The sequence below is a fragment of the Nansenia antarctica genome (genome assembly GCF_963989245.1).
Source record: "Nansenia antarctica genome assembly, contig: SUPER_18_unloc_1, whole genome shotgun sequence".
NCBI lineage: Eukaryota > Metazoa > Chordata > Actinopteri > Argentiniformes > Microstomatidae > Nansenia > Nansenia antarctica.
The window spans coordinates 1,721,506-1,738,849 of NW_027663467.1; the positions used below are offsets into that span (position 1 = coordinate 1,721,506).

General features: G+C 43.9%; 1 pseudogene across 1 annotated transcript in view; it reads right to left on the reverse strand.

The window, feature by feature from the left end:
- Positions 1 to 15,503, reverse strand: part of LOC308173713 — a 28,387-nt pseudogene extending 12,884 nt beyond the window's left edge. The window contains exons 1-3 of the transcript in view: positions 15,498 to 15,503; positions 5,771 to 5,933; positions 5,312 to 5,416 (exon numbers count right to left, since the gene is read on the reverse strand). The product of the transcript in view is annotated as an uncharacterized misc_RNA (transcript). The remainder of the gene's footprint in view (positions 1 to 5,311; positions 5,417 to 5,770; positions 5,934 to 15,497) is intronic.
- Between the last annotated feature and the right edge of the window lie 1,841 nt (positions 15,504 to 17,344).

Below are 17,344 nucleotides of genomic sequence, written 5' to 3' on the forward strand. Positions count from 1 at the left end.
CAAATAACAAAAAAAGTAATTTGGAAAGACATTTCCAGGGAAGGCATGCTACATTTGCAGCCGAGTACCCAGTTGGGAGTCAAAGAAAAAGTGCGATTGCATTACTTCTGGAGAAATTAGAAGAGCGCAAAGATCGATTTAAGAAGTGGATTGCATCTCCAAACTCCACTACTGCTGCTAGTTTTGTTGCAACCCGGGAGATAATAAAGCGTGGAAAACCGTTCACAGATGGTGACTACATGAAGGACTCATTCATTAAAATAGCAGAGCACCTATTTTCAGACTTCAAAAACAAAACCGAGATAATACAGAAAATTAAAGACATGCCTCTCTCCGCAAAGACAGTGAAGGAAAGGGCCATTCAAATGGCAGGCAACATCACCAATCAGCAAATCAAGGACATTAATTCAGCTCCAGCATACTCAATTGCCTGTGATAAGTCGTGTGATGTGATCGATATTGAACAGACAGCGCTGTTATGCAGTATGTGAATTCTGATGGGCCGCAAGAAGAAATGATCGAATTAATACCACTGAAAGGCCAAACACGGGGGGAGGACATATGTGAGGCTGTGCTGAAGTGTTTAAATGACAATGGAATAAACACCAACCACCTGATTTCAGTGGCTACAGATGGGGCGCCCAGTATGAGAGGATCACAAAAGGGGTTTGTGACTTTACTACAGAAAGCGTTGGGTCGAAATCTGCTTGCATTTCACTGCATCTTGCACCAAGAAGCACTGTGTGCACAAACATTCCCGCCGGAGTGTATGGAGGTGATGAAACTTGTCATCGAGATGGTGAACAAGATAATTGCAAAAGCATTAAACCACCGTCAGTTCCGTGCATTGCTAGATGAAGTTGACAGCGAATATTCCGATCTCCTGCTACACAACAAAGTCCGATGGCTGTCCAGGGGTGAGGTTTTGCGTCGCTTTGTTGCTTGTTTAGAACACGTGAAAACATTCCTGAAAAGCAAAGACCTGAACTGCCCGCAACTGGAAGATACCGAGTGGCTGGACAAACTGCACTTTATGGTGGATATGACAAGTCACCTAAACATGCTGAATAAAAGTCTCCAGGGGCGGGGAAACACTGCACTGCAAATGCTGGAAGCTGTTTTGTCATTCGAGCGCAAACTGACTGTATTCGCCAGAGATGTACAGCGAGGCACGCTCTCTCACTTCCCCTCCCTGAGAGAGTTCAAAGAAGCCCATCACGATCACACACTCAACGGTGATTATTTACAAGGTGCTATCGTTGATATGCAAACTGCATTTGGGAGCAGATTTAGCGAGTTCCGAAAGGAAAAAATGTCACTATCTTTCCCTGTCACACCCCTGGAGATTGACCCGTCCTTATTGAACACATTCCCAGGAGTAAATCAAGCTGACCTTGAAATGGAAATGGCCGATATAGCTGACAAAGATTTATGGGTGTTCAAAAGTCTGACAGCCGAGCTTGAAGACGTCACTCGCCAGAAAGCCCAGCTTGCCCAAAGCCACAAATGGAGCGAAATTGAAAGCCTCCCAACTAGGGCTGCAACGATTAGTCGACATAATCGACGACGCCGATTATAAAAACTCGTCGACATGGAATTTTAGTGTCGACTAATCGTATAAAATAAAAAAATTAAAAAGTTTATTTATTTTTATTTTTACGGGAGCCATGCAAGAATCAGCTGGGTAAGTTTTAGCTAACGTTGTTAGCCAACTGGCTAACGTTATATTGTTAGGGTCGTAATGTTTATGTTAGCTTTACTGTTACATGTTGGAAAACAACGTCTCATGGACAGGGCTGTACATGCTATGAGCATTTGTGCTATTAATTTATTTGCCCTGTGGCACGCGTGTGACAGACAGAGGCGCTTGTATGTAACGTTACGTAGCAGGGGTTTTCCATGTTGAAGCCAGGAGAACGCGAGATGAAATGAAGTGAGGGGTGGTCGCTATTAAAATACCAGGTAGTCATGGTGGATGATCATGAATGATGCTTAATAAGTGAATGCTATTTCAATTATGTTGAGTCCACCAGCGAGCTGTCTGTAAGATAAACAGCGCCAAGCGTAGCCTACTAACGTGAGCTGTCTGTAGTCTAGCCAGCAATGCTAGCTAGCCAATCAACTAGCTCTGTGAGCAGCTGTAGCTTGGCGTAACATTAGGTTAGATAGCTAGTTAAGCCGGATTTATGCTTCTGCGTCACCATTTACGCGCAGCGAAAAGCCACGCGACTAATCGAAAAAATAATCGACAGATTAGTCGACTACCAAAATAATCGTTAGTTGCAGTCCTACTCCCAACACCCGAGAAACTTGTGTTTGAAACATGGAATGCTCTTCCTGACAGTTATAGGAACATGAAGAAATATGCATTTGGAGTATTATCCATCTTTGGATCAACATACCTGTGCGAGCAGATATTCTCAAACATGAACTACATCAAATCCAAATACCGCACCCGCCTCACAGATGAGAGCTTGCAGTCCTGCGTGAAGATTAAAGTTACATCTTACATGCCCGATGTTGAGAAGCTGTCCAGTGAGGTCCGAAAACAGAAGTCACATTAAACGGGTAAGAACACACTCCTGTCATAGGCACATATTTAGTAACAAAGTGGCTGTTTTTATAAAGTGATTTCAGATTTTTGTCAGTATATATTTGGAATGACACACAGGGATATTATTGTGTTTTGTTGCTCAGGTCCGAGGATGGCTGCGTTGTGTTGTGCGTGTCAAAAGAGAAGAGGATGCTGCTGTGTTTTACCCTTGACTAGTAGTTCTGTTCACTTCACTTCACTTCAGTTGACTTCACTGACTTACTTGGCATTGGCAGAAAACTAAAGAGAAGAGGATAATGCACAGAAATCGAACTTAAACTGTATTATTTAAATGTAATATACTTTACCTTTTCAAAAGGCTGCTGTTTTATTGTTTATAATTGCAGGCTGCGTTTTATTGCACTGTTTGCCCAGATAAGGGGGAAAAGAGAAGAGGATTGTATTGTATTCGACTTATATGTTGTATTCGTATTGTATTATTGAGGGTTGAAGAGGACTGCATTTTATTCCATGGGGAGGTCTGAAATTACAGGAGGCCTATTATACACGTTCCATTTTGTTGTTGTTTTTTCGAATCCTCAAAATAAAAATCACATCGAAAATGTGATTTCTTTATTGTAATTCTATAATTTCATCAATGCAACGAAACATAATACATTAATATTGTAATGGAAGTTAAACTTAAAGCACCGTCGTACAGCAGAGTACAGTGCGTCATTCTCTCCAGGGTGCGCTGCAGCGAAAATAAACATTTAATCATGAATGCTCATTATGTATTTGTCGCCTACCTAGTAATTTTTTTGATAGTAGGCTAATATAACTAATATAGACACTTACAGCATGTGTTGCCTTCATTATAAGGCTTATATAAGGCTTTAATTTTTTTGCGGCTCCAGACAGATTCATTTTTTGTTTTTTTGGTCCAATATGGCTCTTTCAACATTTTGGGTTGCCGACCCCTGGGTCACCAACAAGCGGCCCGCGGGCCAAATGCGGCCCACCAAAGCTTCCCATCGGGCCCGTGGAATATTTGTGTTTTTTTCATATTAATGAATTCAGAAAATGTGAGGACGGAAATACCGTTTCGAACATATAGGCTGCGTTCGTAAATTCGTCGGAGCGCACAGTGGATTCAATGTCATCATGGAACCAGGTAATTTGATTGGACTAGAGGCAGTCACGTGAACGCTCTGACTCTCTCAGAGAGAATTTACGAACGCGGCCATGGCATAGATTCATATGGTTCTACCAATGCAGGAGGATTCAGACCTAACTCATTCACAAATCTTCATCCTTGCTTCTAAATAGCCGTATAGTATACTAGTATATAATAGTATAGTATAGTAGCAAAGCTGAAACTAATTCCCGTCTTTTAAATGGAATGCGGCAGACGTAGCGCCTATTCGCATGCAAGAATGGGGACAAACTCATAGCTCTCATTTAACATTTCGTGGTTTTTCTCCACATGCTCTTGTTTAACATTTCGTGTTATAGGCAATTTTTTCACATGCACATTACAGTGACTTAAATAACAACTAACTTCTCAGTCAAAAAATGAATGAGGTAAATGGCTTGTTATGCTTGTAGAACCCAGACAGCCCGGAGAGATGCACTAGTTGCCTCTCGTTCAGATAACGTTCTGCTAATAATTCCATTGGCATGTCCATATCCAGCTTTCAAGTTTGCAATTATTCTGTGACGGGTCTCAGGATATGACTTCTCATGGTATGATTCTCTGAAAGCTGCAAGACTTGTATAATTGTAACGGCGAAGATTGTATCGTTTTTCAACAGCTACCGTTTCAGTGCAGATGAGGCATACAGGTTTTGCGTTACTAAATGTTGGCAAGATGAATGCGTACTTGTCAGTCCATTCCTCATTAAAGCTGCGGTTTTCCACATCAATTTTACGCTTCAGGTTCTCTCTTTGAGAGTGACACTTTGCTTGATTGATAACTGAAAATTATTACAATGAAGTGAAGCCAAAATATCTTGATCGCCCCCTGGTGGCTGGCTGCAGTATAGGTGTCAGGAGTCTGTTAACACTGATAAGCCATTAATAACATACATTTTGTAAGAAAGTGAAAATATTAAACAATAATATGCTAATTATGCCGAAATAAAATAAATGAATATATATAAGTCCGGCCCCCACAGTGTAAGCTTCGAAAAATTCTGGCCCTTGGACAAATGTAGTTGGTGACCTGTCTGCTGGAATGTTCAATAAAAGTAAAAAAAAATAAATAAATCTTTGAAAAGCATGGATAAAAAGGAAAATGTATTTAGTTTATACAATGGTACAAAAATAAATGAAAAACTGCCGGTATGTATTTGGCCAATGTTTCCTTAAATTCGGCTTCGGCCAAGAATTTAAAATTCGGTGCATCCCTACCTCGCACTCATAGCTACGCTGTATTGGCTCCCTTCACCAAGGAGTTTCACGCGTGCGCACATGATAGTTTCAGCCCTTCACACGCACAGCCCTTCACACGCACGCACATGTTCTTCTTTTTTTGTGGGTCTGCTCCGCCCAAAAAACCCTTCAATTTCTCATTGGATCTACACGGTTCAGGTAGGTCACCAATTTTGGATTAAAAACTGCGAATTTCTCCGTAAGGTGAGTGATTTTCATGCCTGCATAGTACACTTCTAAGGAGGTAAATTACAATTGGATTCATCTAATCTATTGATTCAATGTACTTCTGATAATTTTTCATTTAAATTGTATTTCAAGTAATTTGAATATGACGTAACTCACTCTTCAGTATAGTAGCTTTCCATTGGATCAGCCTCTTCCAAGATATTTGACACTAGCCCATAGAGATCAGCTTGACTTCCACAGTCATTTCCATCGGTGAGGTTCCTACTGTTATAACAGTTAAAACATATTTTACATTTTTAAAATATTGTTTACCTATAATTCAAATTGCACATTTTCACATTAAAAAGTTCAGGCCTTTGGATAGTTTTTCCAGATTATTAGAAGTTCAAGTGATCCTCAATTGTTAGTCAAGGCAGGAGATGGAACATGCGGTGGGTAATGCTGCTGCTACCACCAAGTATCTGAGTGCTTAAAGTGCACACTCGTTGCTATTAAGTCTTCATAAATGTCTCTATGATTTCAGAACAAACTGACTCTTTTTTATTACTTATTACAATAACTTCCCAATAATTTCCCAGAATATCACTATCTCTCACAAGAAACTCTGTCACCTGCCTGCTTTTAACATTGTTCTGAATGCAATCAATTACCGTAATTGGTATGGATCATCATGAGCAGACCAGGGTGTGTAGGTGTTGTGAGGCTCCTCTGGCAGTTGGAAGTCAGGTAGTGGAATAAAAGGCTGCGACAGCCTTCCATTGTCCCCTGTTCCACAGATCTGTAAGATAATGAAGCAAAAACGTATTAAACCCTTAACAAAGGGTAAGTGAAATATACAGTAGGTGATAAGTTGAACAGACAATACATTTTGCCTACTTCAACAGACAATTATCCATAATCTCAAATAATTTATTACAATAAATGAGTGGTCCTCAATACTGTTCCTATGTATTTTTGTTTAAACATATTAGATTGTGTGAACACGTTTATGTTTTTCTTAGTGTAACGATGGTCAAACAGCCAAACTTCTTTCATTTAATTCGTTTATTTGACCTGCAGAGAAGACATATAGAACACAATTCTTCTCTGGTCTGCTTGTGAATCCATTGAGATGGCGGCCATGTTCTACCACCACCGTCTATGTACATTTCACATCAGGACAATTTGTTCACAGAAAGAACACAAACTTCCCTCAAACATTACAAATAACAATTACAAACAACATGTGGAGCGACATACCTGCAGAGAAGACATATAGAACACAATTCTTCTCTGGTCTGCTTGTGAATCTGCATGTTCAAAACAACATACAATAAATGTTCTGTTTCACATCATCACAATACATCACATCATCACAATACATGTAAAAACAAACAGCACAGTACTACACCAACACCTTCACCCTACATTACAAGATTCTCCATACAAACAACAAAACACGAGGAGCATTTTACATAGCGCACATACCCATTGAGATGGCGGCCATGTTCTAGTTCCACCGTAAGTACGGCAACAAGAGAAGGACAAAAGAACACGCAGACCTGCAGTACACCCAAACTCCAAAGGGGGGCTCCAACAACAACCAGGGCTGCTCAAGCACGGCGAAACTCATCTATATTCACCACAACTAAACATACATTCCCAACTCTGTTACACCCACCTCCCCTGAATTTCGCCAACCTTGAGCAGCAACTATACATTTAAACACTACTTTTTACTTTTTACACTATTACATAGGGCCGCCAAAGGACAGGACAGCCAACTTGAAAAGTATCCTATAAGGATGAAGTGGAAAGAGAGGTAACCTATCTCTCCAACCAACTACTGGCGGTAGGATGCGTTCTACACCCCACAAGACCCTTTTTTTTTTTTCTTCTGTGTATTACTAGCCTTCAAGAGGCCACAACCTCTTATGAAACAATCAGAATAACGAACAAACCTATATGTCATAGGATGTCAGTGTGCACAGTGTATACATGCACTGAACTGAGCTTCGGCTTATCTAACTGTGGGAAGCCTGAAACACTGACCTACAAACAGCTCGAATGTTTGACTTAGTGTCTTGGATAATGTCTTGTCCTGACATAGTATAAATCAATCTGTCAACTGGTTTGATAAGGCGACCAAACTTGGACTTGACCTGTGTGACTGTACTAGGATGTTCGCACTGTGTAACAGAAGCTAGAGTGTCAGTACGCTGTGTGTCACTAGCATCATCTATCTGATTCGTGTTACCAGAAACATCAGTACAATCATCAGCGCTAACCACAAATCTAGAATCAGAGTTAATGGACTGATCTACCATTTGCTCCTCAGCCATCTGCTCGGGAACCCTCTGAGGGGCAAACGAGACTGAAGACACTACAGTGTTAGTAGCCTCTGTCCGTGAGTGGTCAGGGAATGGTAACTGGGTGACCCACTCCAGGGTTCTTCCCTTGGGATCCTTGGGCTCTGGAACAGTCAAGGGAACATCCCTCTCCCGAACAGCTCTACCCCCATACTCCATGTCTTCAACCTCCCCTCCCTCACTCCCAGGACAGGAATCCACTCTCTCCGACTCGAACGCGGTTCCTCTACTCACTTCCCCAGGCAAGGAATCCTGTTCCACTTCCGACACGGACATGTCACTTGGCTCATTTGATGTATGAACAGCAGACAGGGATGAAACTGGGTCAGAGATCACACTCGTATCATACACCGGCAGAAAGTTCACCAACAACAATAGATTACGGTGGACTACCTTCTCTCGTCCAGTGACAGTGTCTTGTATCCTATATGTGTGAGTCTCAGAGTTCCTATCCACCACAGTATATACAGTAGACTCCCAACGGTCAGCCACCTTTCTCTTTCCTCTCTCTCTCTTGTTCGCCAACAGCACACGGTCTCCGACGTCAATGGTGGGCCCTTTCACTCGTCTGTTGTAGAGCTCTGTGTGACGGTGCTGTTCTTTTATGACATGTTCCTGGGCTATGACCATAGCTTCTCTCAGATCCTTCGTGAGAGACATCACATACTTGTCGTAGCTGACCACAGCTGGATCATTCAGGACTGTCCGGAAGAGTATATCGACAGGGAGACGAGGAGTACGCCCAAACATCAGATAAAAAGGTGCATAGCCAGTTGACTCATGCGCTGTGCTATTGTACATGAACGTCAGAGTTTGCAAACGCCTCGGCCAGTTGATTTTTGCCTCTGGTTCAAGCGCTCGGATCATGTTACCGAGAGTTCTATTGAAACGTTCCACACTACCGTTACCCATCGGGTGATACGGGGTTGTGTGCGACTTTCTGACACCGGAGACTCTGAGCAGCTCACTCACTAGTTGACTCTCGAAGCTAGCTCCCTGGTCGCTGTGGATACGTTCTGGGAACCCAAAGACGCAGAAGAACTTGTCCCATAGAACTCTCGCCACCTGTTTGGCTGACTGATCTTTGCAGGGGAATGCCTGGGCCATTCTTGTAAAATGGTCAGTAACAACTAACACATCAACTGACTTGTTCCTTGAGTCCTCCGCTGACCAGAAATCAATGCAAACCAGCTGAAGTGGCCTGGTTGATGTGATACTCTGCAAAGGCGCCCTCGCAGCAGGTTCAACAGTCTTACTGACAATACACCGCTGGCAGTTACGGACGTAGTCTCTTACGTCTCTGTCGAGGTTGAGCCAGAAGAACCTCTGTCTGGCCAAGCCAAGACTCCTGAACTGACCTTGATGGCCGGCATGGTCATGAACACCTCTCAGAACTTCAACTTTCTTAGACTCAGGAACCACATACTGGCGGCGTTTTGACTTCACGACTTGATCCCTCGAGACTCTGTAGAGTATCCCATTGCTCACAACAAGTTTCTCCCAGTGCTTCAGGTACCTCATGACTGTGACTGATTCCTTATCTCTCTCTCTCCTGGAGGGTCTCCGATGTCTCTCCACATAGTACAAGACTCGAGAGAGAGTTCTGTCTCTGAGCTGTTCATCCCGGAGTTCCTTCTCACTGTAAGCAGGAAGTGAGTCCTGACCACCTGGGACTAACTGAGGCAAATGGTGCAAGACTGCTACAGCACGCGTTCTTGCTCCGACCTCCCACAGATCGTCATATGACTGTAGAACAACAGACACTTCATCCATCTCCATAGACTGAGCGTGGACATGCAGAGGTGATGGGACACTTTGAGCGTAACTCTCTGCCTGGCGTGGAGTGTCACCACTATCATTGGACGACCGGAAGGCGTCCTGTACAGAAGCACTCGACACATCCTGGACTTCGGAGAGGAGATTCTTGTAGGGCTCTTCAAGTAATCTGTGACTGACTCTCTGCTTGACGAAAGGCACACGACTCAAGGCATCAGCGACAACATTCTGTGGGCCTGGCACGTACTTGATGTCGAAGTTATAGCTCGCTAACTTAGCCACCCATCGTTGCTCGCAGCAGTCCAGCTTGGGCTTCGTCATGATATGAGTCAATGGATTATTGTCCGTCCAAACAGTGAAATCATGCCCCTTCAACCAATGGCTAAACTTGTCACAGACACTCCACTTCAAGGCTAGGAATTCCAACCGATGGGCTGGGTAGTTTCTCTGAGACTGAGAGAGGGACTTGCTGGCGAATGCGATTGGCCTCGCTCGGTCTTCACCCTCTTGGATCTGCGACAGGACAGCACCGATGCCATCAAGGGACGCGTCCGTTGACAGCATGAAGGGACGGCTGAAATCAGGGTGAGCCAGGACAGCCGTCTCAACCAGCGCCGTTTTCAGCTTCTGGAAAGCCTGCTCCGTTTCGGGGGTCCAGTCAGTAACCTTCAACTTCCTGCTTTGTGACCTTTGTTTGGACTGTTTCACCTTCCCTTTTCTCTTCTGGCCCGTCAACAGAGAGAAGAGAGGCTTTGCAATAGCGGAGAAGCTAGGCACAAAGTGCTGGTAATAATTGATCATCCCCAAGAAAGATCTGATTCGTTTCTGTGAGGGGGTTACACCGTCCGCTTCCATCAGGTCAGCACTTGTCATCTTTGCGATGCTCTCAACTTTGCTGGGATCAGTCAACACACCGTTGTCATTAATTATGTGACCGAGGAATTTGACGGATTTCCGGAGAAAAAAACACTTCTTGGGGGCCAATTTCAGGTTATGACCACGCAGTCTACTGAACACCATCTCCAAGCGTTCCAGAGCTGTCCTCTCATCAGGGGCGTACACCAATAAATCATCCAGGTAAACCAGTAAGCTCAGATAGTTCTGGTCTCCGAAAATGCTAGTCATCATACGCATGAAGCTCCCAGGACTATTACAGAGGCCCTGCGGGAGGCGATTATACTCATACAAGCCCATAGGTGTTGTAAAGGCAGAGTACTTTCTGTCATCCTCGTGTAGTGGCATGTTATAAAACCCTGAGGTTAGATCCATAGTACTAAACAAGGAGTTACCTCCAAGTGCAGCTAAGCAGTCGGCCTGGTGAGGGAGAGGGTGAGCATCCTTCAGGGTCCTCTTGTTCAGCCAGCGAAAGTCTGTACAGATACGGAGATCTCCGTTCTTTTTCCATACAAGAACCAACGGAGATGCATATTCACTGGTTGACTTCCTGATTATATCTTTCTCCTCCATCTCACTCAGTACTTGGCGCAACTTCTGATACTGACTGGGGGGCACTCGTCTGAATGGGAGCCGGAATGGCCTGTGATCTGAGAGGTGAATGCGATGTATGAAGCCCTTTGCCTCTCCACAATCCAGGTGATGGCGTGAGAAGATGTCCTTGTAGCGCACAACCAGGTCAGCCATCTTGCTTCTACACTGTTCAGACACGTCACAGGAGTGTATGTCGAGCCCACTCAATCCCATGTACTTCAGTTCCTCATCAACAGTGCGGGCCGCATTTTCACTGGACGGGGTTACTTGACAGCAACTGAGTAGTGGGACCTCAGCAGGTCCGGTCTCATCCATGTCCTCGAGCGCAATGCAGGAGAAGACGTCGGCCAATTTAGCATTGCGTCTTACCAAGACGGGCCTGTCGGACGAGTTGATCAGCTTCAATGGAACCCATCCGTCTCCCCACAAAGGAGTAACAACTCTGGCCACCAGAACCCCTCTTGGAGCTGAGCGACACGATGTGGGCTCTGTCATCACAGCGCTACCAGGAGACACAATAGTGGACTTGGGTAGCTTGCCCCACATCAGGTACTCCCGACCAGGCTCAAGACACACGGCTGAGTTGCACCTGACTGTGCCTATCTTGTCAGGTATGACGTCACCTCGCCAACGGTTCAGACCAGCGAGCATCGAGAGAAACTGTTCAGATTCTGGATCGCCAGCAGGACAGGGCGTAGACACAGCCTTCCAGTAGCCATCACATTGCTTATACTGCCGGAGGATATATTTAATAACATTGGTGCCTAGTATCAACTCATCATGCTGGCCTTCAACTACCAGAGTGGGAACCATAATCCTACAGCCATACACCTCCATTTCCACGTTGAAAGCTGACTCAGGCTTGACACGGCGACCACCACAGCCAACAAGCACCACATTTGAACTGAACTGGTTATGCTCTGTAGCAACTCCAACCTCTCTAAGCTTTCCCTCTGCCGTCTTACTCATTGTACAAGCCATAGACCCACTGTCTAGCATAGCATTTAGAGTCACTGTATTACCAACTGTCACAGGTGTGTAGAAAAGGCTGTCACTACCACTAATTGTATGCGTATTCTGATAAACAATATCTTCAGAGTTATCACTTGAGCTTTTGAGAGCTATATACACTGTCTCAGCACTAGATTCGTCCTCACAATGGGAGTTTACTTGGCGACCTATACTTTCTCCCTCTGAATACAGGCCACCTAGTTTCCCTGAGGCTGAGGTGCTCGGGACGACCTGGTGGGACACTCAACTTTTGTGTGACCTGGGGCTAAACAGACAAAGCACAGCCTCTCTGACATGCAGTGTGAGATGGTAGTGTGTCTACTGTCATCACAGACTCGGCAGGCCTTCTCACGGGCGCCACCCTGGTATCTTCCGCCACGAGGAGCACTGTCACGCTGCTGCACTTTCCCCATCATCTGCTCCAGCCTCTCCATAATGCGAGCAAGAATCCTGTCTTCAGATTGCTGAGTGTTCTGGGCCACAGCAGTCGCGGAGGAGGGGCACGGAAGCTGGCCTAAAGCATGGTCCTGGGAAGGAATGAGGGTAGAAGGCGGACACTGTGTGTGGTACACTGGACCATGGGCAGGAGCAGGGGGGTACTGGGTGGAACACTGCTCAGACACAGACTGAATCGAAGGCTCTGGATGAGACTGCACAGTGTGGAGGGCGGTGGCATGGCTCTTCAATGGCACAGAACTACCGGTCCTGCCAGAGGCTCTCAGCTCTCTCTGATAATTATCAATCTTCAACTGTATGTCTCGTGAGCTCCACTCCTCAATAGCCTTGCATTCCAGAATACGGGATAGTCCAGAGTCCGGGCAATGCCTGACAAACATCCGTGCTACCTCTTCACCCACGTTCTCCATCCTCCTACCTTGTCTGCGAAGGCCCTCACCAGCTACATCAGCTGCTTTGTTGATCCTCAACCAGTAGTCTACAGGGTTCTCATTGGGTCTGGGTAGAGTGGCATAGAAATCTGACAACGGGAGGCATGATGACACATCACTGAAGTACTTGAGAAGGATATCATAGATGAGATCAGGGTTCTGCTTCACATCAAGTGTCTGATCGCTACGCAAACCAACCCTCACGACATCCTTTGCCTTACCCATCAGCCTTGCCAGTATCTCCTCAGCCTGTTCATGCATTGGACATTTCTGCTTTCTCAGATAAGCTTTAGACATGTCAATCCAGTCCTGGACTGAACACTTATCAGAACTATCACCTCGGAACATTGGTGGTTCCCTGTCTGATTTTACATTCACAGTAACGCGCGGAACCTCCTGTCTAACAACATTAGGATCAGTTACAGGATCTGGAGGCGATGTGCAGTTGAGGTGTGCACTGCTCATACTACTTGAGTGAACTACACCAGCTGAAATTAACTTGGTTACAATGGACTCGCCAATCTGAGCACCTAGCTGACCCATCATGTCTGAAAGGTGATGAAGAGCTTCAGTGTCATTAACACTGGGTGTGGATGTGGGAGGAGCCTCCCCTGTAAACTGTCCGACAGCAGCACAACCTGGGTCCTGACCTGACCCTGTGCCTCTACCACTGTCAATAAACAACTGGGAACACCCCACCTCCCTACTATTGACAGCACTGTCAATGTCAATGTCACTGTCGATGTCTATGACAGCACTGTCTGCTCTGCTCTGACATGCCCCCCATGCACCCCTCCCCATAGGCAACACTGGACTGGCAAAAATCTCATCATTAAAACCTGGCCTCTGAGCCATAGTGGTACAGACTTGCGTTGTGTAATATTACTGAATGAAAAAATAATAATAATAATAATGTTTAAAAAAAAATATAAAGTTACAGCAGGACATAAAAACCAAAACAATCAAAGCACTTTTTAAACTGATATAATCACAGACCTCAGACTGAATGACCATTTACTATAATACTCTGACCACACTTGATCTATCACACTAAGACCTGGCATCCACGCAGCATCCACGGAGATCGGCGTTCAGCTGATCTTGAGATCGACGTGTCACGGCACCAGTGTAACGATGGTCAAACAGCCAAACTTCTTTCATTTAATTCGTTTATTTGACCTGCAGAGAAGACATATAGAACACAATTCTTCTCTGGTCTGCTTGTGAATCCATTGAGATGGCGGCCATGTTCTACCACCACCGTCTATGTACATTTCACATCAGGACAATTTGTTCACAGAAAGAACACAAACTTCCCTCAAACATTACAAATAACAATTACAAACAACATGTGGAGCGACATACCTGCAGAGAAGACATATAGAACACAATTCTTCTCTGGTCTGCTTGTGAATCTGCATGTTCAAAACAACATACAATAAATGTTCTGTTTCACATCATCACAATACATCACATCATCACAATACATGTAAAAACAAACAGCACAGTACTACACCAACACCTTCACCCTACATTACAAGATTCTCCATACAAACAACAAAACACGAGGAGCATTTTACATAGCGCACATACCCATTGAGATGGCGGCCATGTTCTAGTTCCACCGTAAGTACGGCAACAAGAGAAGGACAAAAGAACACGCAGACCTGCAGTACACCCAAACTCCAAAGGGGGGCTCCAACAACAACCAGGGCTGCTCAAGCACGGCGAAACTCATCTATATTCACCACAACTAAACATACATTCCCAACTCTGTTACATTAGCACAATGCACTTTGATGTTATGCTGAGTATTATATATGTAGGCTATTTTGTCATTTGATTGAATGTAACATGTTAATATTGTTACATCATGTTTAATTGAGGAGTGATTTTTTAAATAGTTTTCTAACTCTACCTTGATAAAAAAAAACATTTTACATAAGTCAATTTGGATAGGACCTAACACTTCCATTAGGCCTATCATTCTGTCCCTCACATTGACGTTCATATTGAAAGCCTATTGAAGACATCTCACCTGATGCTCGGATGACGAATCTGAACCAGATGAGACGCTTTGAAATCCATCAGACGCCATTCTCTCTCCCCTTGGACTTGCATTGATTCCACTTCCTAGTGCATTATTGACCTGGAAATAAATGTATATGAACAGATATTAAAATGTAACTACATATTATGGCATGCTAATAAAAACAGGCAAGTTAGTCCAGGGATATGGATACCCCGCTTTAACCAAATGACCAAATGTTAGTCGCAATAGCCCTGGTACGCTAACCCTTAAATGACCTTAAGTAACCCTTAAATGAACCCACACGTGATCTGCAAACGGGGCAAGATAATCCCGAGTAGAACAACATTTCAGAAAGTTCTGACAAAACAGTCATGTCACAAGACAGGCATGTAATATAGCTATATTATCTAGCTTTGATATGTTGCTTTGATCAGATCACTGAAATACAACTTCAAGTTCAATGAGTGCTCACCACAGTTCAGCTACCGAAATTCGATGTTCACATTTCAGGAACTAGACATACCCATCGCTAGCAAGTACAGATAGTTGGCCTTGAACTTGGCCTTGCCAACCAGGGCCACTACTAAGTTTGCTTTACACATTTTACAAACCATATTTACTTCAGAAGTTGAACAAAAACAACACAACGTTTCTACTAAAATGTGTTGATGATCATTTTCAGGTGGTCAGTCACACTTAATCCTACACAATACCAGTTACAGACAGATCTGGCTAGCTAGCTGTCCAGTGCTGTCATGGCATTTGCTGTCGGTGGCAATGTCAGTGTAGCTAGCTGCTTACCTCCATCAATTCGCTGACAGGCTCTTGTCTGACGTTGTTTTTTTAACAAGGATTTTACAGATTAAATAATCACAATTGATCACACGGATGAATAAAATAGCTCAAACTGTCTGACGCGGCAGAGCGCAATGACGGAGCAGACGAAATGGCGAGGAGCTTCTGATTTGATCTCGAGCTTGGCGGCTTGTTGAAATGACGACGGATCTCAGCCGATTGTCGACTACTATCTAAAATACTTGCTAATAGATTATTAGATAAAACACTTTGGGTCACTTATCCATCCGGACCAAGTGGGCTTTATTTATTAGACGTAGAAATTCTTCTGATAATGTGAGGCGCCTTATAAAGTCAAGTGCACCTTCGTCATGTCATCATGGACCGGGGAGGGGAGGAGTAGCTGAGCGGCAAGAGTTTGGATTTTGACGAGTTTTATTTTCATTTATTTTAATTTGAGTGTATATTTAACTAATATATATTGTGCCTCAGCAATAAAAAAAAAAGTGAAAAGCTGTTTAATGTTGTCGACCGTGTTATTATTATAGATATATATATAATGTCATTTTTAAAAAATCAAAAGGACCGAATTAAGTACCGTTTCGGTGCCGGTACCGTTTTTAAAGTATCGGTTAGGTACCGGTACCGGATAAAACCCAAACGATACCAGAGGTGTCAAGTAACGAAGTACAAATACTTCGTTACCTTACTTAAGTAGAAATGTTGGGTATCTATACTTTACTGGAGTAATTATTTTTCAGCCGACTTTTTACTTCTACTCCTTACATTTTCAAGCAATTATCTGTACTTTCTACTCCTTACATTTTAAAAATAGCCTCGTTACTTGCTTTTCATCGTTAAAAAAAACACACACAAAAAAAAACTATCCAGATAAGTCGCGCCATCCGGATAGAGTGAATTTGATTGTGGTTGGATGAGAAGTATAAACATTATACCATGCCGACACCCTATTGGTTTGTACGAGATGCATTCCATCTGCTGCACATGACACAAATCACACTCCAGCAAGGAAAGCAGTATGTAGCCAAAGATGTCTGTGACCGTGCCAGAGACTCAAAATAACAGCGAAATGTCCCAACCAAGCACCAGCATCAACCAGGTTGATAGCCAGGAAGATCAGCCAACCCTTCTCCATCCCTGGCCGTACCTGGAAGAATTTTTTGAAATGGTTGGATGCAAAAACAACTCCTTTCGAATGCGCTGCAAGCTCTGCGCACCCAAGTACCACGAGCTAATGGCCTTCAAAAACTCACCGTCTAATTTGAAAAAGCATATTGAGGTAAGCTGAAAGTTTGTTATTATCAGTCGACATTTTGTAGTAACCTAGTAACGTACTAATGGTAAATTTGCAATGTTTGCTATGGCTAAGAACATGCCATGGTTTGCTTGCTAGCAGTAGGCTATGATTCAATGTTTCATTTGTAATCCTTCATGTGTTGAGGTCGGAGTTTTACCGTGTTTGTTGCTGTAAAGAGTTAATTATGTTCCCACGGGAGAAGAAATGTGCGCGGTGTGTGCCATTAACAATGGTGGTCCTAAAACAGCTTTAAGTGGCAATATTCTGGTCTGCTCAACATAATTGCATAGACCAGTGAAACTGCTCCCTAACTTGTAGTCTGACCTCCATTCATGAACTTCCAGCGTGACATTTAATACAGCGGAAGTCCTAGATAGTCTCAGCTTGTGGTTTGAGAGAAATAATATGAATCTCAATCTGTGCCTGTGCATTCATTTTCTCCACAGAAGAAACACCCCACTCGTCTAGAGAGGTACACGCAACAGCCCTCAAAAGGAAGTCATCCACTGAAGGTTCTTTGACCCCACCGTCCAAA